The following is a 23,109-nucleotide window of genomic DNA, read 5'->3' as shown; positions in this document are numbered from 1 at the left end:
TTTTTAAAAAATATGTGTGTGTGGCTTCCTGAAAACTGTTTTAATTGCTTCAGAAGCAGATCATCCAAAGGCATTCACTCCCCCGCCACAATATATATATACACACACCCTCCTCCGTGCAGTTTTGAAGCATTCCACAGACACAGAAAAATAGTCTTTTAAAGATGGACATAAGATTTGAAATGTCAGTCGGAACATATCCAAGGCTGTCAGCTCCAAACCTGAAAGATAAGTTCTCTTGTTGAAGATAAGAACTAAGGATTGTTGTTTTTTATTCTTCCAAAAAGAACGTTTTGAATTGGGACAAAACTGCAGAATACTTACATGGGTGTTCTTGAACAAAGTTTTATATTAGTGGATGCTGTTAGAGTTAGTCACATGGTTCAAATGTGTTGCCAAATAATACTACTTAGAAAAGCTGCAGGTGCTCTGAAGTCCAGGACTAAATGTTCTGAAGCAGGTTTGCCAACTGCAGGGCTGAATATTCCTCGTTGAATAAGTGCCTGTTACAGATGGTAAAGCTCAGATGTTGTGTTAAAAGAGAAATGGGTTGCACATTAAGGCTGTGCTGAATTCTTGGGGTGGGCTTTTTTCTTTTTTCAAATGTTTGGCCTCCCACAAAACAAGCATTCTTCCTCCCCCCACACACACATTTTTTGTAGGGCGCAAGAGACCTTCGCAGAAACATTTGTAAGACCTGGTAGGGTGGATGAAGCTACCTTTTTTTACATTAACAAACTCTTCGCAGCCAGCTTCTAGCCAGACAATTCTTCTTCCTGGTATCATCATGTGACCATGCAGTGTCATGTGGCCCACCTAATCATTCCAGGAAGAGCTCCACGGCTGGAAGCTGATTGCAAATTAAGTGTGAGGCTTTCTGTACTGTAAAGAGTAGTTTCTTGCTGCATCCAATTAAGCTACTCCAGTTCTTTTGGCCAGAAGATTGAGAAGACCTATAGCTGAGTCTGTCCTTGATGCCACTGTTGGTAATATATTTTTCATAATTATGAGTATGGGCTAACCGTGCTTTTAGAGTTGAATAATTCGTTTCTTCTTTATGCTTTGTGAAAAGCATAGGGTGTACCCTCTACTCTGGAGCTATTAGTGCCACCCTTATCGCATTGTTAGCAAAAACCCATTTCAAATTTGACAGCATTCCTCGTATATCTTCAGCAGAAAGATGTTCCCTCAGTATACATTAGCATTTTTTGTACATCTTCATAAACAAAACACTCATTCAGTGTTCCTCTGCTTTCTCCATATGGCCTGAGCAGAGAAAGTTTTGCTTGGCAATTATCTTGTTTTCCGAGTATTTTTCATAAGCGTTTGCCTTGGCATCCATCAGTTTTATGTGTATCTTCTTAGAAAGTAAGATGTCTGCTCAGCATTCATTGACATACAGAACACAGTCTCATTACAGGACAAAGGATGAGCTATGCATAAAGTCAAATATCAAATTAGCATTACAGGAAGTTTTTGCTGTGCTCTGAATATATCATTAGTATAAGTAGTTAACAAAAAGTTCCTCACACAACCAGCAATTGTGATAGGTAATTAAGACTCTTATATTCTGCAGTCACGCACTGAGCTCCATTAATGCACTGTATCCTAGATATGCCCTATTCCAGCATATGAGATATGAAGCTGCCTTATACTGAGTCACTCCATTGGTCATCTCACTCAGTATTATTTGATCTCATTGACGGCAACTCTCCAGGGGCTCATACAGGGATTGAAATGAAAGGGGTTTTGCAGTTTTGAAATTGGTAATTAATCACTGAAATTTTAAGTGGTTCAATCCATCTTGATTCAAAATGGTGTCCAGTTGTATCCAAACATATATGGAAACCTGCTCAGGAACAGTCAGGCAAATTTTGGTTAGAATATCTTAAGAGGTGTCCAAATGCATAGTGAACAAACAACTTTCCAAAATACATTATAGATTATACTGTATCTGGCTTATTTGTAATGAGTAAATAAAACCTCAGTTGTCAAACGTAATCCATTCCGGAAGCCCGTTTGGCTTCTGAAATGTTCGACAACCAAGACAAGGCTTCTGATTGGTTGCAAGAGCTTCCTGCACTCAAGTGGAAGCCTCGTCGGACGTTCAGCTTCCTAAAAACATTTGAAAACCGGAGTATTTACTTCCAGGTTTTTGGAGTTCAGGAGCTGAAACGTTTGAAAACGGAGCCGTTCGGGAGCCGAGGTTTGACTGTATATGGTTTTAATGTTTATTATTTTGCAACTTTTTGATTAGTGTGGTTATCTTGGAAGACAATTGTTTTAAAAGGCAGCTTAGAAATATTTGAAATAAAACAAACAGAACAAGCACCTGCCAATTTTCAAATGGCAGCATATTTACAGCAGCACTATAAATTATCTTCTGATATATGGAATGGTGTTACTGTCTTGGGGGCGAGGGAGAAATTAGAATACACTGCAGGCAGTTCTAGCAGTATGGAATATCCTGTTATCTTTGGATTTAGGACAAGCCCTCCACAAATGACAATATGATCCAACTTTACCATAATGTTTCTTATAGAACTTTGGACTGTTTACAAATATAATGTAACCCTATTATGTGTCAAATACCAATGCCTGAAACCCTTAAAAGGTAATCCTTTGATGTTAACCTAGGACAATTGGAAGGTGAAATTTCCAATTGATGAAAGCTACATTTCTGGGTCAAGATTAGAGCCAATATAGTCTGTCTTTTTAATATAAATTGGATCTTTGGCCCAGACATAGGAGCCCCATAACTTAGCGTAGAAACGGCACTTATAAAAATATGGTACATCTGCTTGCAATAAGATTTGCCGAGTTATAGCTATAATCTCTATATATATCAATATATCTATAATCTAGCTATAATGAAGTAAATGTTGTATTTGGAAGGATCAGGGGTTTTTACACTTACCAGATTTAAATTATAGTTTCTGTTACAAAAAACAAACCAAAAATGGAATTTTGTCAAATTTTTGTGGCTGAGATCTGTTTACCGATACATAATTTAGAGACATAATTTAGAGTTTACAAATTTAATCCGTTCCAGAAGTCCATTCTTAAACCAAAACCATTCTTAAACCGAGGCGTGCTTTCCCTAATGAGGCCTCCTGCTGCTGGTGTCCTTCCACCATTCGGATTCCGTTCTTAGACCGAGATAAAGTTTGCAAACTGGGACACAACCTCCGGTTTTGCGGAGTCCATAAACTGAATCATTTGTAAACAAGGCTGTCCTTAAACCGAGGTACTGCTGTATAGTGTCTTGCTAAATGCCACATAATCTGGCAGTATTTAACCCAGATTCCAAATCCACAAATGCCAAAATATCAGTTGGTTTTCACTGATTATTTTAGGGGCTGTTTCTTCTGTATTACACTTGACTCCCACACCTCTGGAGGTTGGATGGCTTCATCTGATGATGCTCTCATAATGTAGAAACACTGAGAGGACTCAGATGTGGGGTGATATCCATTGGTAGTCATACTCAGAGTAGACCTACGAAATTAATAACTTATCTACTGATTTCAATGGGTCTACTCTGGGAATGATTTAGTTATATATTAACCCATAGGTACTTCCCACACTTAGTACCACCATGAAGACTTGTAGTTGGTGACACTCATATAGCTGAAAAACTGATTCCTCTCAAGTGGCCTTGGAATTCTTATACTACCAGAACACCATGGGATGCAGACCTGCTACAGCATCTCTCGCATTGTGGACTTAATGTACAAATGGGCTCTTCATTGTCTTACGTTTCTAATCCGTATAACAAGAACTAAGGGATAAGTATCACTTTGTGGACTTTCAACTTTGGTACTGAGCTTAATATCCTTATTCTCAATTAGGCTTGTTCTAATTGAGAAAATAGAAATTTTCAGATCAAATTATAAATGTGGTATATTCATTAATACATACAGGACAAATGTTTGGCAAACTAAACATTTGTCCTGTATGTATGTATTAATGAATATAACACGTTTATAATTTGATCTGAACATTTTTGCTTGTCGAGCAGAGATTTTAACATAATTCTCTGGTTTATCTTATGCCAAATTTGATTACATCCCTTGAACATTAGTTTCAGAAGGCTCACTGGTCCAGGAGACGGCTAATTAAATACATTTGACACTTGTTTAGATAAAATGTGAATTTCATGTTCCGTTTTTTGTATTTTAGGAGCATCCTATGCCCCTTTGTTTATATTTTTGTATACAGCAAGAAGTTCATTTTGTAACATGAACTCAGCACAAGTTTGGGGGGAGAGGAAGGAAGACAACCTTTGCATTATTATTAGGCACTGTTTGGTTTTCTAAGATTAGCACCCTGATCCAAGCAATGCAGACAAACCCTTATAACCATCATTCAGCTGCTTAGAAAGGGCCCTCTGCAATGACACTGTCTGTTATAGCCTCACAGCACAAACACATCTTGTTGGCCAATATTTCTCCCTCAGTTAATGTGAACAACTGCCTCTGAAAAGATCACAGTCATAATAGATGCTCACTAGTAAGTCGGAAGGCATGTTCAGCTATGAATATGCAAACAGAAAACAGCAGGGGACTGCACACAAATATAGCGACTCAGAGGAGAAACTGTGAAATTCAGGATCTGGCAGAGTAACTGATAAACAATGTGACATAAATTTACACTGTAAGAAAGTAGAAAAAATGGAATTTTAATGAATTATACTTTCACAATCCTCTTACACGTACACATTGTCTGGTATTGTCCAATAATATGCATGGAATATTTTTTACCATGCTGACTATCTAGGTGGCTTCAGATATGTTTTTCTTCTTGAAGTTTACCTCTGGCCCATGTCATATTACTGTATTACTGAAATCATTTTCTCCGGGACTTCAGGCAATTTGCACGTATGTGTGGTTGTATATGTGATATATAGATATGTATGTGTATGTGTTCACCATTATTTATTCAATTAATATTGAAATAAGTTGCAGTGAGCAATGAAAAGCTGTGTTAACTTTTAATTAGCATGTATATGGTGCTCAGGAATTCATAGCCCTGTAAAGTAGGGCTACGGATATAAGGTTGAAGCTGACAGGTTGTGAAGAGCTATCCCTAGTAGGTTCATATCTGAAGCAGAATTTGAACTGGTAGTTTCCATGCTTACTTCTCAGTTATTTGAGGAAACTGAATGCAACAGTTGTTTTCTCATGTGGGCCCCAGGTATCTCAATGGTATTCTGGTAGGGCAGAGTCAAGACATGTATTTGGGTTTTGTTTCTGAATTATGAAGCATTTTTGGGGGTGGAAACTGAAAGACTAAGAGATCGTATGAGTCAAATATAAGGGTACAGAATATCGAATTGCCCACAACCTTTGGCAACCTTTTGTTTTCTAGGTTAGAGATAGCTCTTCTCAAGTATGTGGGCCATCTGTCCATCTACGTATTAACATAAGATGCAGATTTTTGTAAGCGACTGCTGTTCCAGAGATTCCATTTCCACAAATGGGAGGGAGTGTTTAGTGGTTCCACTCAACAAAGATGATAAAAATCAGTTTCAAACTGATTCCTAATTTTGATTTAATAATGTGTGCACATAATTTGCAACATTAATTCTGATTGTTCACTCCAGTGTTTTTTAAGTTTAGAAGGGCCATTAGACACTTCCCTTCATTTGTTAGAAATCTCTCATTAAAGCAAGGCATGGTGTCATTATTACTGCCTCTGCAGCCTGCAGTAAGTGTTACAAAGTGCCCTCCACATTTAAAATGTGATGAATTACACCTATCAGGTCAGGTAACATGCTCTAACTGCTCTAATTCACTTTGCAGCCTACAAGTCCAATGCCAGTTCAGAATTTCTGCAGAACCCAGTAAATCAAGCAGAAATCTCTGCACAAGATAAAACACTCTAGGGATATAAATCTGGTGAAATGTGCGTCTAAAAAGTGACTTCGTAAAAAAATAACCCCTTCATTCTCAATTTTTGAAATCAAATATGTTTTATTTTCAAGCAGAATTTATACCTGTTTGGAGTCAGGGCTGTAATATGCAATGCAGCTTAATACTCATAACTTTGTAACTAACTGTAACTTAGGGCAATGCCTACTAGTTGCCCTTTTGGGGAAGATGATAAGTTACTATAGCTATGTGTTCTCACACTTGTAGTCATCAAAGGGAATGATGCTTCCTGGGTTTGATTCAGAAAATATAAGTTACTGTCTTATCTTTACCAATAGATCTAGAAAGGGGCAGTCTGGAAAAGTGAAGTTTTGTGTGTTCCTGCTTTTAGGATTTGAAAGCATTTCAATTTGCCATATTAGGTTTCAGTATTGACGACTGATCTGATGGTTCTAATGTTGACTTTAGAGCCATTCAGGGATGTGAGACCAGGTAGCTTGGTAATTTTAACAGACACTTTCTAAGGACTGTTGGCTGCAGAATGGAATATGGTCCCTGTATACTTAGTGGGCCTTTGGATCCAGTTTTGTTGGATTCCAGCCCATGAGGAAATTCAAGGGAATGAGATAGCAGATCAGGCCATCAAGGATACTTCGGGCTATAAATAAATTGATATTAAATTGCCTTGGTCTTCCCACTGTTGGGATAATCAGGGGCAAAGATGTTTTAAAATGGGTGTCAGGAGCAGGGGTGTGTATTCCTTTTGTCCAAATTTTGGAGAATTTTTGTTTTTTTAATCAGCCGATGGAGGTGAGATAAGTTGGCCTGTTGTGGTTTTGACAGTGCACTGTGCGCTTTGGAGTACCGTAATTTGTCTAACATATATTGGGAGAACTGATTCTGGCCTTAGTGAAATATGTTCAGTGGAGTAAACGGCTATTACAGGGATGAGGGAATTTCTCCTTTGCACAATGAATGAGTTGGGTGTTGTGATTTCATCAGCAGATAATGCCTTTTAGGATTAAGGAAAAAAACCTTTGGGGTTCAGTGCTGGCAGTTTTGTGGACCTTCTTGCAGGTTAACAGAATTTATGACAGACTTTAACTGAGAAGCATAGAAACGGGGAGGAATGGCTGCTGTTACCTAAATGGCTGAACCAGTGAGTACATGCCCATGGCTCCTGTGAGGTGTCATGAGGCATCTCCAACTGGGAAACTAGTGAATGGCACTGCTGGTGTCTGCTTGTTCTAGTACCTTAGGAGACTAAGAGAAGCCCTGTTGGTTCAGGTGAAAGGCCAGTCTAGTCCATCATTGTGTTCACATGGTGACAACAAATATGCCTAAGTAGGAAGTCCACAATTAGGGCATGAATGCAACAGTGCTCTCCCAGCTTGTGATTTCTAGCAACTGGCATTCAGAAGCAGAGGGCCTTCTCGGTAGTAGCTCCTGCCCTGTGGAACGCCCTCCCATCACATGTCAAAGAAATAAACTGACTTTTAGAAGACATCTGAAGGCATCCCTGTTTAGCGAAATTTTTAATGTCTGATGTGCTATAATATTTATATGTGCTGCACAGAGTGGCTGGGGAAACCCAGCCAGACAGGCGGTGTATAAATAATAAAATTATTATTATTACTGCCTCAGACTGTGGAGGTGGAACATAGCTTTTGTGGCCAGCAGCATTTAATACATTTGCAAATGAAAACACAGGAGCATCATAAGTTCTTTCACACACTTTCTGGAGTCAGGCCATGCCTATTGCAGTGGAAGAAAGTATTTGCATCAAGGCAGGGAATTCTTTTACATACAGAAATTTCTGTAAAAGTGGTGTAAGAATAAAGGTAACTAATTAGTCTAATCCTCAACCTCAGCCCTCCAGATGTTTTTGGCCTACAACTCCCATGATCCCTAGCTAGCAGGACCAGTGGTCAGGGATGATGGGAACTGTAGTCTCAAAACGTCTGAAGGGCCAAGGTTGAGGAAGCCTGTTTTAAGGCATACGTATGGGTAAAATTTCAGTAACATCAAAGAGCCTACATATTTTATGAGCTAACATTTTTATCTTAAAGTTCAGAAATTTCATAAAGATGCTATTTTTGGCCTGTGCTAACTATTAAAATATTCAAATTTTGTGCACAGTTTGCAACCTTGTACAGCTGAAGCTGTATGGGAGTAAATGAAGGGTGCAGATGCGCTTCATAACAGAGAGATGGTATGAATAATCAGCAGTACACAAAACGCATAGTAGATTTACAGGGTTGGGATGGGGGGGAGTGGGAGAAAGACATTGAATAAAAATGACAACTCCTAATTTTGATGTTTAATGCAATAAAAAGGTACTTCATTTCTCCCCCAAAAGATGCTTTCTTAAGGGGGAAAAGTTCCTTTGTTGCTAATTATAAATTTAAAGGAACTTTTTCCTGTCAAAAATTGAACCATAATTCTCTGCAGAAGTTCCTAACTATTTAGCATAAATGTCACTCCAGGCTCTTTCTGAATTATTGGTATACTTATTCCCTTGAAAGATTTTTGAAATGACATCTTTTTAAATTCCTTAAATGGTGCCTTTTTTTAAAAAAAAAAGAACTTGCTATTTAAAAAATTTTAATGGAATAAACGTTCCGATAGTTTGAATCTGTTTTCAATTGAAAACCACAAGTTTAAAAACTATAAATAAACAAAATATTCTATCCTGGCTCCTACCTGGTGACGAATGCGAACTCAGGTGATGATTTTTCCGGAAAGCTTTAATGCTGAGATTAGTGCAATACATATGCAAAAACACTAATTAAAAGCACAGCAGGCAATACGTATATGTACTCAAAAGCACACTTATTCTAAGGCACAACAAGTAATATGGCTACTCAAGCAATGGTGTTGATCTAAGATGTGCTCCTTGCATTTCTCTTATAAAGAAATTGGGTGGGCACAACTTAGTGCAGCAAGCAGTTTTGTTCCTTTGCAAGCCATCTAGCATTCTGCCTTGAAGGCTGGACCTTCTCTACCTCTTCATGTCTCTGCTGGTATCTCCAGGACCTAGGTGAAGAGGAGGTATGGCCATCTGTCATGGATGCTTTAGTTGAGATTCCTGCATTGCAGGGAGCTGGACTAGATGACCCATTGTGTCCCTTCCAACCATGGGCATAGTCAAGAGGGGGCAGCTGCCACCCCTAAATCAATAAAAATAAATAAAAATACATAGCTAACTGAGGTTCTCTCCCCCCACCCAACAAAAATCCTGGCTATGCCCATGCTTTCAACTCTATAATTTTATGGGTCTATGATTCTAAGCTGTTACTAAAGTAATAGCCCCTTCTCTATACTTGCTCTGGTTTATTTTTCACATCTACAGTATGTCTCACTCTTTCTGTTAGAGATTCAGGTGACATAAAGAGGGACTCTCCAGGTTAGCTTGAGGAGGTGTAAGTAGCTCAGGTGAGGTTCTTGGCAAGCAGGGGTTCAGACCCAAATCTCCAGTCTGCAAGTCACAGGCTGTAACCACTGTGCAAGGCTTTGCCAAGCTGGTGCTCTCTAGATGTTTGGGATGGCAAGTCCCATCAGACCCGACTGATCCCAAACATTTGGAGGGCATCAGCTTGCTGTAGGAAGCTGTGCGCTATTCTGTTATCAGTTGCTTTGTAGTTCTGTGAGTCAGATTTAAGTTTGACTTTGCTGATAATGGCAAAGGCCTTATTTCCGTGCAGTTCCCTTAAACATAGCATCAAGAGGAAGCCTTTCATGTAGGAGAAGCCAGTTTTACAAACCAAGCCAGGAACAGGTGTTTTTCAATAAAATAAAATAAAACTAAACCCTACTTCAACTTTTTCAATATGTTTGAGAATCATGATCCTGTGAAACATTTTTAATAGAAATACTGTAGGGGAGAGGAACGGCACAGCAGAAAGGCACAAGTTAATCAAAACTCTCAGATGAAAAGTTACTGATCCTAAAAGAAAAAAAGTCTAGTAACTTCTAGTTTTTCTCTGATCCATGTGTGACTTTTCTATTTAATTTGCTTAAGCTTGGCAAAGGTGGACAAGGAAGAAAGGTTTTATGAGAGAGATTATTTTACGGCGACACAACCAGATTGAGTCATTTGGAAAGCTTTAGCTTTACACTGTGGAAGTATTTCTGCATTAGATTCAGCTGCAGAGAAGGCAGCTATGTAACTTTTTTGTCGTCTTTTAATAGAAACGGAACCATTTAGCACAATCTAGAAGACAAGGCACAAGCTGCGCCATCAGCTGTTCCTTGTTCTGTGCAGTCCAAAATTCTGTTCTCGCAGTGGCCAGCCAGATACCTACAGGGAAGCCTGCATGCAGGAGAATGAGCTCAGTAGCACTCTCCCGCATGTGCTCTCCAGCAACTGGTATTCAGAGACACAATGACACTGATATGGCAGGCAGTACATGGCCACTGTGGCTAGTAGCCACTAATATCCTCCATGAATTGGTCTAATTGGTCTAATCCCCTTTTAAAGCCGTCCACTAGCATCTTGTAGCTGCGAATTCCATAGTTTAGTAATGCAGTATGTATTGGTCTGTTCTGAGTGAGCAAATTTTCTACTCACTTGTTTCACACCGTAATTGTATACACTTCTGTTATGCCCCCCCCCAAAAAAAACCCCACACCAATAAATCTATAAACATTTCCTAATAGAAGAATTGCTTTAGCCACTTGATCAATAGGGGAATAATTAATGTATTACACTTCTGGGAGTGGAATGAGGAGGTAAATTGTAGAGGTAAGTAGCCAGGGGCCACTTTGTACAATTAAAACAGAAAAAAATTTTCTCAAGTGATGTTCCAGAGCATACTTGTAGTTCTTGTGAAAAAACCTACCACTAAGTCACATGAGAAATAAATCAGTTAACACTGAGTGCTTCTCTGCCATCCCACAGAGAAACCAACCCTTCCTGGGTTATTTTTCAACTCAGCTTCTCTGTACGGATGCTCATCATTCTTCGATGCAGCTCAAATCAGGTGTACAGTGGTACCTAGGGTTGCAGACGCTTCAGGTTACAGACTTGGCTAACCCGGAAATAGTACTTCGGGTTAAGAGCTTTGCTTCCGGATGACAACAGAAATCATGCGGCAGTGGCTTGGCGGCAGTGGGAGGCCCCATTAGCTAAAGTGGTACCTCAGGTTAAGAATAGTTTCAGGTTAAAAACGGACCTCCGGAACGAATTAAGTTCTTAACCCGAGGTACCACTGTACTTGAATTGTTCAATCACTCATGCTGCAGAGGCATTACCTGCTTTCAAAGCAGAAGTGACATGTCTGGTGGGGAGGAGCCACTACATTACATTCCTGGCAGGCAGGTTGCTTACTGAAAGGGGGAGGGGATGTCTGTGGGGAGGAAGTGTGCTTTGGGGACCAATCTGCTGGTGTATTTTCACCACTCTGACCTCCCTGCCACCTCATCCCTTCCCCTCTCACCCCCAGTAAGCAACAGCAACCTATCTGCTGGGAAGCTAGGTTGAACTACTATCTCATCCGGTGAACTACTTCTGCTTCAAAGGAATCACATCCTCCCTAGCAGTGTTGTTTGGTCATTTTGTTCTCTGGCATGAAGCCAGAATTGCACCCTCCCCTCCTGCTACAGCCAATATTTTTAAAAGTTTACTCCACCATTCAGATATCCACTCTTTCTCCATGTGTTTAGCTTACGTATCAGCATCAGCTGAATTAATTGGATCGAGTTGTAAAACATTTCTTGGACTATAGTACTGCAGACTGTGTTGTATGTGTGCTGCACATTTAACTATCCCTCCCTTATTAAATATAATGCTTCTAGTACCTCTTCCTCCTCCTCCTCCTCCTTCTCCTCCACCTTATTATTGTTATTTCTGTCCCTCCTTCCTCCTGAAGGAGCCCAGGGCAGCAATTTACAAAATAATGAAACAATTAAAAATGAAAAAAACCAACAACAACAACCCCTGAATGTGGGGTTTTTTAACCAATGGAATGAATTAATTTTATCCTCTTAAAGTTCAGATAACACTACTTTGTTACATCTGCAATTTTTCATATTTTATTCGTTGCCTGATAAAATTTAATTAGGTTTTATTACCTTGTGTAGTGATCAAATGCTTCTTTAGGCTTGCATGTTACTGATTAGAAATACAGTGTAAATGAGCCGTTAACTGACGCTAAAGAACTGCTGTGATGAATTTGACCAGAGCTGCACTTACTTTTATTTATTATTATTTATTGAATTTATATACCACCCTGTACCCGAAGGTCTCAGGGCAGTTCACAGAATAAAATCAAAATACAAAACTACAAAATTAATAATCAAAATAAAAACAACCCAATAACCCACCCCCAAATAAAAAAGGGCATAGGATGTCAATCAAATCATCTAAAGGCCTGGTTAAAAAGGAACATTTTTGCCTGGCACCTAAAGGTGTATAATGAAGGCGCCAGGAGAACTTCCCTGGGGAGAGCATTCCACTTACTTGTTCCTCTTTCTTGCCACCTTTTGCTGTTTGTTACTTTGTGCTGGCTTATTATTCCAGTCTGAAGTAAACCAAGAGTCTTGCTTAATATTGTTAAAAATAGTAGACTACTCTTCATTTAGAAAAGAGAACATCCTTTATCACAGGTCCATTTAAATATACATATATATATTGTCAGAGGTATATCCAATATTTTTCCATATACATGTGAAACTCGGAAAATTAGAATATTGTGGAAAAGTTCATTTATTTCAGTAATTCAATTTAAAAGGTGAAACTAATATATGAGATAGACTCATGACATGCAAAGCGAGATATGTCAAGCCTTCATTTGTTATAATTGTGATGATCATGGTGTACAGCTGATGAAAACCCCAAATTAACAATCTCAGAAAATTAGAATATTAAATGAAATCAGCAAAACAAGGACTGCAAATAGAGCAATATTGGACCTCTGAGAAGTAGAAGCATACATATGTATTCAGTACTTGGTTTGGCCCCCTTTTGCATCAATTACTGCCTCAGTGTGGCATGGCATGAATGTTATCAGCCTGTGGCACTGCTGAGATGTTATGGAAGACCAGGATGCTTCAATAGCAGCCTTCAGCTCGTCTGCATTGCTCGGTCTCATGTCTCTCATCTGTCTCTTGGCAGTGCCCCATAGATTCTCTATGGGGTTCAGGTCAGGCGAGTTTGCTGGACAATCAAGCACAGTAATCCCATGGGCACTGAACCAGGTTTTGGTACTTTTGGCAGTGTGGGCAGGTGCCAAATTCCTGCTGGAAAATGAAGTCAGCATCCTCATAAAGCTCGTCTGCGGAAGGAAGCACAAAGTGCTCCAAAAATCTTCTGGTAGATGGCTGTGTTGACCCTGGACTTGGCAGATGACATGGTTCCCCAAATCAACATGGACTGTGGAAACTTCACACTGGACTTCCAGCATCTGGCATTGTGTGCCTCCCCATTCTTCCTCCAGACTCTGGGTCCTTGGTTTCCAAATGAGATGCAAAAGCTGCTCTCAGCAGAAAAGAGATTTGGGGAGCCATGTCCGACTTTGTTTATGGAAAAGCACATGAATCTGATCTCTGAAGAGTTTTGTAAGTAAAACATTTTATAAGTTACTCTATGTGTGGTCTTATCTGTGTGCAAGGGAAGCAGGATACTTTGGGATTCACTGGGAAGGGCACATTTTAAATATTTTACAGCCCTCGCCAAAGAGTACTTGCTCCAAACTTGTCTTAGCTTCTAACAAGTAACAAGTTGGGGGGAAGGTTTCAGCCTAGTTTTCCCCCAACGATGCTACATTTCAACAGTGAAGGATTTATATGAGAGAGCATTCAAAAACATAAGTCTCCTCCCTGCCTCCATGTTATGTTGCACAAGTATCCCTTTAGCAAATTTCTGTCTTAGTTCACTGGAATTCTATATGTCAGTTTATCTGCTGTTGCTTATCTGCTCAACTTGCGCAAGGATGGTCCTACCACTGAGTGAGACCTAAGGCAGCCAATGGTGATGGTGATGTTGTTGTTGTTGTTGTTGTTTAGTCGTTTAGTCGTGTCCGACTCTTCATGACCCCATGGACCAGAGCACGCCAGGCACTTCTGTCTTCCACTGCCTCCCACAGTTTGGTCAAACTCATGCTGGTAGCTTCGAGAACACTATCCAACCATCTTGTCGTCTGTCGTCTCCTTCTCTTTGTGCCCTCCATCTTTCCCAACATCAGGATCTTTTCCAGGGAGTCTTCTCTTCTCATGAGGTGGCCAAAGTATTGGAGCCTCAGCTTTAGGATCTGTCCTTCCAGTGAGCACTCAGGGCTGATTTCCTTCAGAATGGATAGGTTTGATCTTCTTGCAGTCCACGGGACTCTCAAGAGTCTCCTCCAGCACCATAATTCAAAAGCATCAATTCTTCAGCGACCAGCCTTCTTTATGGTCCAGCTCTCACTTCCATAGATCACTACTGGGAAAACCATAGCTTTAACTATACGGATTTTTGTTGGCAAGGTGATGTCTCTGCTTTTAAAGATGCTGTCTAGGTTTGTCATTGTTTTTCTCCCAAGAAGCAGGCTTCTTTTAATTTCGTGACTGCTGTCACCATCTGCAGTGATAATGGAGCCCAAGAAAGTAAAATCTCTTACTGCCTCCATTTCTTCCCCTTCTATTTGCCAGGTGGTGATGGGCCCAGTGGTCATCACATCTCCATAGCAAGGCAGTGATCCATGAAGGGGGCCAATGGTGATAGCTGGTGCCCATTGGCATTGGTGGGGCAGAAGTCAGGGCGACCTACACTAGGTGGAACCAGAGGCAGTGACAAGCAGAGCAAGCTAATGATAATGTAGTCCCCATCATTCTCCCTTCTGAGTTCTACCTGGGCAACCCTGGGACTAAGGATAAGGAAGTTGCCACAAGCATTAAGAAAACTGACTGGTTGTAAGTATGAAGGCAGACAGGGAGAAAAAGACTGAGGTTCCCACAGTGCCCATTGCTCTAATGAACCAACCTCCGCTTGTAGGCAGCTGGGTTGGCGTGTCATGAAAGGACAGCAAATAGTTATTTGATAGATTATTGTTATTTTTACTTGGGGACAGAGGTGCTTGTGGGATTTTCTGCCTCAGGTGCCAAAATAACTTGTGTGCTGTGCCCTTTGACTGGCAAGAGAAGGATCTCAGTTTGCTGCTCTGCCTCAGGCAGTAAAATGGCTAGGGCTGGCCCTGGCAGAGTCAGCGGCCAGTTACTTTGGAAAGGATCAAACAGTTTTAAGCTGGTGGAGGCACACTTTAGAAATCTCTGTATTTTAATCAAAGCATCTGTATGTTTCGAAAGCCCGACCACAGCCATACTCTACTGTCCCCTTAGGTAACCGGCTAGCAGTTGAACAGCCATGTGCTGCTACAGTCGACTTACTTTCCCAGTGACCCATGATATCAGCCTGCTCCTGCCTGCAGCCCTTACTTCTGCTTTGTTAGACAGCCTGATGAGACTGCCTATTGAAATTCTTCCTTTTCAACATCAAAGAGACGAGCTGTGCTCTCCAGCTTTTTAATAGATTCCGTTATAGTGGAGATCACTGATTCATTTTCACCAGAGATAGCCAGTCATTGTAAAGAGCAATTACATATAATGGGAACCTTGTGGTTCTTAGACACTCTTTTAACAAACACACTGTGCTTAGCCAGACAAGGGAATGAGCTAATATATTGGTAGTAGAGCATGGTGCCTTTCTAGATGGCTTTGCTAACTATTTATTAAATTTATAGGAAGTTAATCAGCATGTTAGAAAAGGGTGTATATGAGACTCTACTGTGTGATGTTTAGAGAATGGCTTTGAATATTTTTTGTCTGTAGGCCCCAAACCTCCTGATGCAGCGTGTGTGAAGTCTCATTCTGATTTTGCTACACGAGCTCACTGTCTTACCCTTGTTAAGCCCCTTGCCCTTTCTGTCTTTGTTTCTTTGGAATTAAGATGATAATAATAGTAAAATCTATACTACACATGTTAAGGGATATTTCTGAAATTTCCTCTCTCCAAATTGCCCCCTGGAACCTGGGTTTCTATATTACATTTTCCTGGTTGTCAAACAGCAGCAGTACATTTGTTTATCTGCCCTTCTTTTGGCACAGATTTTTGGATCTTGAAATCATTGCTGGCTGTGTAGATTTTGCAACTGCTGCAGCTTTCCATAACTTTCATATTTTGCTTTGACCCCCCCTCCCCTGCACCTCCATAAAAATAATGCACACAAGCAATTGTGTGCATTGGAACACTGGGCAATTTTTTTCTAGCATGTGAACATGGGCACAATTGCATCAACAACCTTTTAGCTAATGGAAAGCACTGGTGCACATGAGCTATAGGAAAGTGCCCTCATTTAACCCTGAACGGATTGCTGGTGCTCATCTGTTTTCCCATTTTAAAAAGCTTTCTCGGACTTGCTAGTGCTCATCTATCCTAGGGATCCCTATCCTTAGCCCTCTTTTGATACCTTTGCCGCCTCCGACCCTCCATAGTCATATTTCATAGCTTTTCAACCCATACAGCCAGAGGTGTAAATACTGAAAAAGTTGTCAAGGAGGAGCCAGCATTTCTATTATCCTAGGGGTTGCTTGTATGGCTGAAGGACTGTCAAAAACCTGGGGTTTATGAAGGCTTATTAATGCAACCATATAGCATCCACAGACCTTGAGGACTGCAATATAATGGACCACATTCCCATATGGTTTTTAAAGAGTAATAGGTATGGAAGAATCCTGATTGGGAACGCAATAGGGACAGAGGGTTAAGACCCCCTTACAAGCCCCAGGCTTCTTCTGGTCTGGATCCAGATCTCCCCCATGCTTGCTATGGTGTGACGCGTTAGAGCCACAGTTTGTTTTTCTCCTTGAACATGATGCTTTTCCTGCGCTAGGCTCCCATATCCAGTGGCAAGTCATGTAGAGATAAATCGCCATGTTGAGGCACTGAATGATGTGTCTAAAAGCCCTTTCAGCCTCAAAATGGATTAGGGTATTTTCAGCATAAGGAGTAGGAAAAATGGAATCTGTCAGTGTAGTGTTCATCCCATCACTTTTCTGCACCAAGCACATAAGAGAAAGCTTAAACATTAGCTCACAGTCCAATCCAGAGAATGAGAATGAGATGCTGCTGCACTCTGTGTTGGCAATTCTGCTCCGTTCCAAGCAAAACCCCTTGAGAGACTGAAGCTGCAATCCTAAGTGTCCTTGCTTGGATGCTCTGCTCTAGTTTGACTTAACTAGGGATGGATAAATCCTTCAGTTTTGGTTTCTCTCAGTGACTCCATTTCCCAATCCTAAGTTTCATTTATCACATTTCTACATCACTTGGTGCGGTGGTTTTTTGTGTTTTTTTTTTTAAGAATCCTCATGAAAATCCATGTTAGTGTGTACTTCTCCTAATATGCACAATTTTGTCTAATACACATTTTTTCCCCCAAGCAGTTTCTCCTAATATAATTTTAAAATGTTATTTTCACTAATATGTGTATTTTTATGCCCTTTCCCCCAATACACATATTTTTGCACATTTTCAGGCTGGAGAAGAAAATTCAGAAAATCTGAATTTCAAAGAATAACTAAGTTTCAATTCATGTATTGTTTCAGAAAGTCTGAATTAGGTAAGTATGCATTTAGATGTAAAATGAACAAATTTTCTCCACCATCTCCACTTTACATTGTAAGGGGCATTTCTGAATAAGCATGTCAGGCTGTCATAAATCAGCTGTATGTAGTTTCCTCTGTGGTGAGGGTTTCCTGAGCTGAAATAGCATTATAATACCCCATATCTGCACTGTCTGTTTGGCTCTTCTCATTCCTGTTTTACTTAAAGCTATTTGTCTACCACAGGATGAGGAACGAACAAGCACAGATGGTCATTGGATTAGGATCTGGGTTTGCATCTTTTAAATCTTATCTTGTTTGCCTTGACAACTAATTCCAGGGTCCTCACAGATCAGGGCATAAGGACTTTGCACTTCTTTATGAACAGTGAGTTTTCAGATTAGTTGTGCTAAAAGTGCATCCTTTTGCCTCTTAATATTGTTGGCTAGTATTTTCTTGCCTAGTAGGTGACAGATGTATGGATTGTTGGTTTCAGTGTTCGTGATCCACCATTGAGCAGCAGACATTTCCCATCATTATTCTTGTTTGTGCAGCTTCTGAGACATATTTGGATATTGAAGTCCTTGATTTATCTACAGGCTGGAAACCAGATACATATCAAGGACAGCAGGAGGTTTAGAATTTTTTTCCTCAAAGGCTACTTCGTCCCTGTGAAACAAAGAATAACAGTGCCCACATCTAGCACTTTGGTTTCCATAGAAAAAACATCTTCTGCTCTCTTCTGTTGTGCTTAATATTCACTCACTACTTACTATAATTACAAGTGATTACTTGCACCAATACATTTGGATGGTTATTTTTTAATCACTAGTTCCAATCCAGGAAACAATGATTACACCAGAATCTATTGCCATTTTATAGGAATGCCCACCCAACACTCTCCAGCTAAGCAGATTGATTAGTGTTGATCACTACTTAGATAAAAGCATGTTTAGGAAAGGGCAATGGGGCTGAATATGACACTTGCTTTGCTTTCCCCTTGGTTTAAGGAATGTCTAGTGATGATTATTTCTTAACTGTGCCAAAGATAGCAGATTCAACTTTCTCTTGTTTTGCCTCCCTTTGCTGCACAACAGCAGAAGAGAAAGTTCACACGTGGAAACTTGCTTTTGCTCATTTATCACTCCTAGATCAAGTCAGATATGGAGCTTCCTGGCCTTGGCCTTTGCGCCACTCATTCCCCAACAGCCTCCCTATCCTTAAATACTGAGTGAGGCTTCACCCCTGTCCAACCAACCATCTCCTTCCCTTATTACAAGTCCGTTGATTCTGATCATTCTGTGACTCGTCACTTTTCTTTCGTGGTTGCAATATTTGTGAATGCTCCATAATTCATAAGCCTCAGGGAAGTGCAGTCTTTCCTCAACAAAACTGCTTGAGCCAAGAGCTTTTCCTAGTTATGTCCCTTACATCTCTTCTGAGCTAGGTAAGATTGTGCTACTTCATAATTAAAAGCCTGACCCCAGGCCTTCCTGCAAAGAAATTGAGCATCTGATATGGCCACCCATTTAGCCATATACTTTACAAATTAATCCGCATGGTCTTTAAAATGCAAGCTCCAACCACCATCTTAAGTACTGTCTTTATATTACTTGGCTACATGAATCTAGCATCTATTTGCTCTTGTCCCAAAATGTTATTTCAGGGTTGGAATTCATCTGGAGATTTTTTAGGGCAAGAAGGATGGGCTTCATGGAGAAATAGCAGACTTAAAGCCATTTCAAATAGGTCATAACTTCTTGGCCTGGCCTACAAAAAGGATAACGCCATCAACCACTTGAAGACCGTGTATTAGATAAATATAAGAATAGTGTCTTTGAGAAGGAAACAAGAAAGAAACATTTTCCCAATTCTTTTCTCAAGTGCTTTTCTGATTACATTAGCATAAAGGTTTTAGTTAACAGCTGATGGTGAAGCCAAAGAGAAGGAACATGGTTTACTGATGCGCAAATGCTGTTGTTGATGCTTCATTTATCACCTGCCAGGGAGCATAAAAAACCTTGGGGAGAATTCTTAAGGGACATCCGTGCCATCAGAAGTGACAGGGCCCTTTCAGTGGTGGCATTACATCTCTGGAATTCTCCCTAGAGATGGGAAAGCCGCTCCTATTGTTCTCTTTGTTTGCTTTTCAGTGATGGCTAAAGATTATTATTTTTTTACCAGGCCTTTTAGATACTCCAATTTCATTGAAATTTTAACACTGGCTACATATGTATGTTTTGCCTTTCTTTGTTTAATTTTATTTTTTGGGTGGGTGTGTAAAATGTAAATCCCTCAGAACTTCCCCTCCTTTTTTTCTTTTTGCTAAAGAGCAGTGATCTTAATTAAATTACGTTATTAGTTAGTGAGCCTTACAGATGATTCAGGCCCAATTTTAAATCATACATTTTTCAGTCTATAGGGCAAAAATGTATGTTAACATTGATGCTGTTGTTGCTATTTGATCTTCCTTTTTAAGAACACATTGAGAATGAACTTTTCTCTCTTTGTATGTTTATACTGTTCACTATTTGAAATATTCATATATCTTTGATATAATAAAATGCTTTAAAAATCACACGTTACATTTCTTTGCATACTCAAGAATTAAGTCATGGCACTACAAAATAGTGTGAAAATAAAGTCAGCTCCCTTGGATTTAAATGAACAAAGTACTTTATATGAGCTTTGCATCCTGTGACTTCAAGCCTTGCTGGAAATAGATATTGTGATCGACATGCTACCTTAACACTAATTTTTTAAAGTTAAAGTGTCTAATGAAATTAATCATTGTAGCCTGAAGGAGACAGTTCAGAACTTGCTAAGAATCACATTTGTCTGAGCGGATTTTAGAACTTGCTTGGACTAATTTGCAACTGGCAAATATATCACTGTCAGCCAGTTCTGTAAAGTTTGGATTTGTAATCTTTTGAACCATCAATACAACCCAAGCATCACAGTGAAAGACTTGGGGAATAATGGAAACATTGATGCAAAGCATCTAACACCTCAGCAGTGATTCCCTTAATAAGGATGTATTGCTGTGTCTCTCTTTTATCTAATTGTACTTATTTGGAGTCCACCTCAGGAAGTCGGGGAGAAGTAGAGAAGTACTACATTAGACCAAAACAAGAATTCTCCAAGGTGAGAAATTGGCAAGAGCTCAAACACCATACATTATTTCTTTTAACAGTTTGAATGCATATTTTCCCCCACTTAACATCTTGAGGGGGTGTAACAAGCGCTTAGGGTCAACTGCTCAAGAAATCCCACCGACTTTAGGAGTCTCCGTCACAGCTTCCCTTTTTTGAAGCAAAGTAAATCTCTAGCCCTTGTTGTACGAGCTGCCCTTATTCAAGTCTCAAACCCAAAGGTTTCTGTGCGCTAGGAGTAAGGCTTCTGTAGCCTGGCTGCAAATAACACAATCAGAAGCTGCTTAAAGAACCACAAGCACTTGAATAAGCCCCCAGCAACCTGCCTGTTAAAATTTTTCCTTTAAGACTAGCATTTGTATGAAAACATTCTTTTGCAATTCTGCATGTTGCTTTGTTACTAGCTTCTTTCTTTAGTATATTAATTTTGCTTTTATTAGATGCTGCATTGTCAGCTGCCTTGAGCAAAGTTTCTAATTTTAAATTAAATCAAATCAAAATGCATTTTAAAATGCAGCACTGTCAGAATGCCTAAATTAACACAGGAGAGTGGAGAAGGGTGTTATTAAGGAAGATAAAACCTGCTTGATGATACTTGTCACCCCCCCCCTTTTCTGTATGTCAGTAAAGGGAGGTTTCTATTTACTCTCCCAACTTCTCAGACCACTATATGGAGGGGCAATGTTGTTTCCAAGTAATCCCCTGCACTGAAATTTAAGATATATACAATGTAAAATATACCTAGATTTTTCAGCTGTTGAAAGCCACGACTGGATGTTTGACTTGTTTGCATGTAATTGTGAAATTTGGGATATGTGTTGGGTTGCTGGATTTTCAGACAGCTCTCCACCATGTAGGAGAGGTGCACTACCTACACACTTGGAGGACAATACAATAATGTCTATGCATATAATATCACCCATGCAAATAACCCAACATTGTGAGCTGGAATAAAATTATTGGAAAGCAAGTGGTTTTTCCTCCCACATGCTTGCTGAAACAGCTTGGAATAAACCCTGAACTAATCACTACACGGATAAATCTGTTCTGAGTATAATTGGACTGGAATTGAAGCTGGACTGGTAAGTAGGTCTTATATAAGCTCCCCAGCCCCCATATTTATACTCTCCTTCCACATTACCCATCAAATTTCACATGCCATATTCAGAGCCTTGCAACTTTCCCAAGACTATTTACATGGAACTCCCTGCTCAATATTTACTAGATAAACCCTACTTTGAATCACAGTGTTTTTGTATCTGCAATCCCATCCCAAGATCTTGATCCTCCATGGTAATAATAGAGGTATCTATTTTTCTAAAGCTGGCATGCAGTTAAAGAACAAGACACATATTTCCTCATGAGTCATTAAGTGTCATATGAGCAGTTTGACCCTCATAAGTTACAGCAGAATATGCTTTCCAATGCCCCAGAAATCTAGGCAAAAGACTTCTTTTTCCTTACCCTTCTGCAGCTTCTCCTCAGTTCCCACCTTCTTTTTGACTCCAGGGCTTGAAACTCCAGGACCATTGCAAATGTTCTTAGAATACCTGTATGGCTTTTAGAAGAATAGTACAGGCCCTAAGATCAGTCTGTTGCTAGCAATGGCACTGTCTGCTTTGGAGCATTTGGTCAACATACTAAAAATGAATGTGCATTTGCAGGCACAGGGCATATATTTAAATTACAACTGCCATAGGTACCTTGATTGATTTTTACATAGAAACTTACATGCATCCTTGTACCCATGTGGTGGTCTTTAGCTATATAAAAGCTAGTTGCATACTTCAGCTGCTGGTTATGTTCAGTTATGACCTAAATGTCACAGAGGCATATCTTCTGGGCTATCTGGTTTTCTGGGCAGGAGATTTTCCTTGTTTGGGTACTTCAGCAATTCCTTTCGTCTGTCCAATCAATCATTGTTGGGCTAATGAGAACTGACATTTGGTCTAATTAATCTAAACGACTGTTGTTTAGTGGTCATTGGGGATAACAAGTGTCAGGGCCTACGTTCTTACGGGAATTAAAACATTGCACCATAACATTATTTTTAGAGGGAGGGAATTAACTGCTAAATCAATGAAAGAGTAGAACAAGCAGTAGGGGCTAACTATTCTTCTATAGATGGCACAGGCAAAATTGCACAAACAAATATATGCCCTGTAACACACTGTATATACTTCTGAGAGAGAAGGAAACCTAATTTGATGGCTTTCTGCTTTCTTGTTTTTTGCTGCTGAGCTTTGCTTAGGAACAATCCTTTTAGGCTACTCTGTTCCTTGTTGTTGCTTCTCATTTTCCTAATCATTGTCATTTCTACAGGCAGGGTCAGCTACTCCTGAGCATTTGGGGTAGTCAATAGTAATGTTTGAGCTCCCAACAAACTGATCACCGCTTCTCAGTTTGGGCTGCTGCAACTGAAAGAAAGAAAGAAAAAGATGCTGTGTTGGGAACAGGTGGCTCTAAGAGTGCAGTCACCCTTGTCTGGAAACAGCAGCTGTGGTTGCATA

General features: G+C 39.9%; 1 long non-coding RNA gene across 2 annotated transcripts in view; it reads left to right on the top strand.

The window, feature by feature from the left end:
• Positions 1-840: 840 nt before the first annotated feature.
• The window catches only part of LOC308590048, a 34,068-nt gene continuing 11,799 nt past the window's right edge, over positions 841-23,109 (top strand). Inside the window, exons 1-2 of one of the 2 annotated variants that reach the window (XR_014009633.1) lie at positions 841-986; positions 17,381-17,464. This is a non-coding gene — a long non-coding RNA (uncharacterized lncRNA). The remainder of the gene's footprint in view (positions 987-17,380; positions 17,465-23,109) is intronic. The other variant, XR_014009632.1, reaches the window with a different exon arrangement.

Source organism: Podarcis bocagei (assembly GCF_964188305.1).
Source record: "Podarcis bocagei genome assembly, chromosome: 6".
NCBI lineage: Eukaryota > Metazoa > Chordata > Lepidosauria > Squamata > Lacertidae > Podarcis > Podarcis bocagei.
The sequence above is the reverse complement of the archived record's forward strand: the minus strand, read 5'-3'. Positions and strand labels throughout refer to the sequence as shown.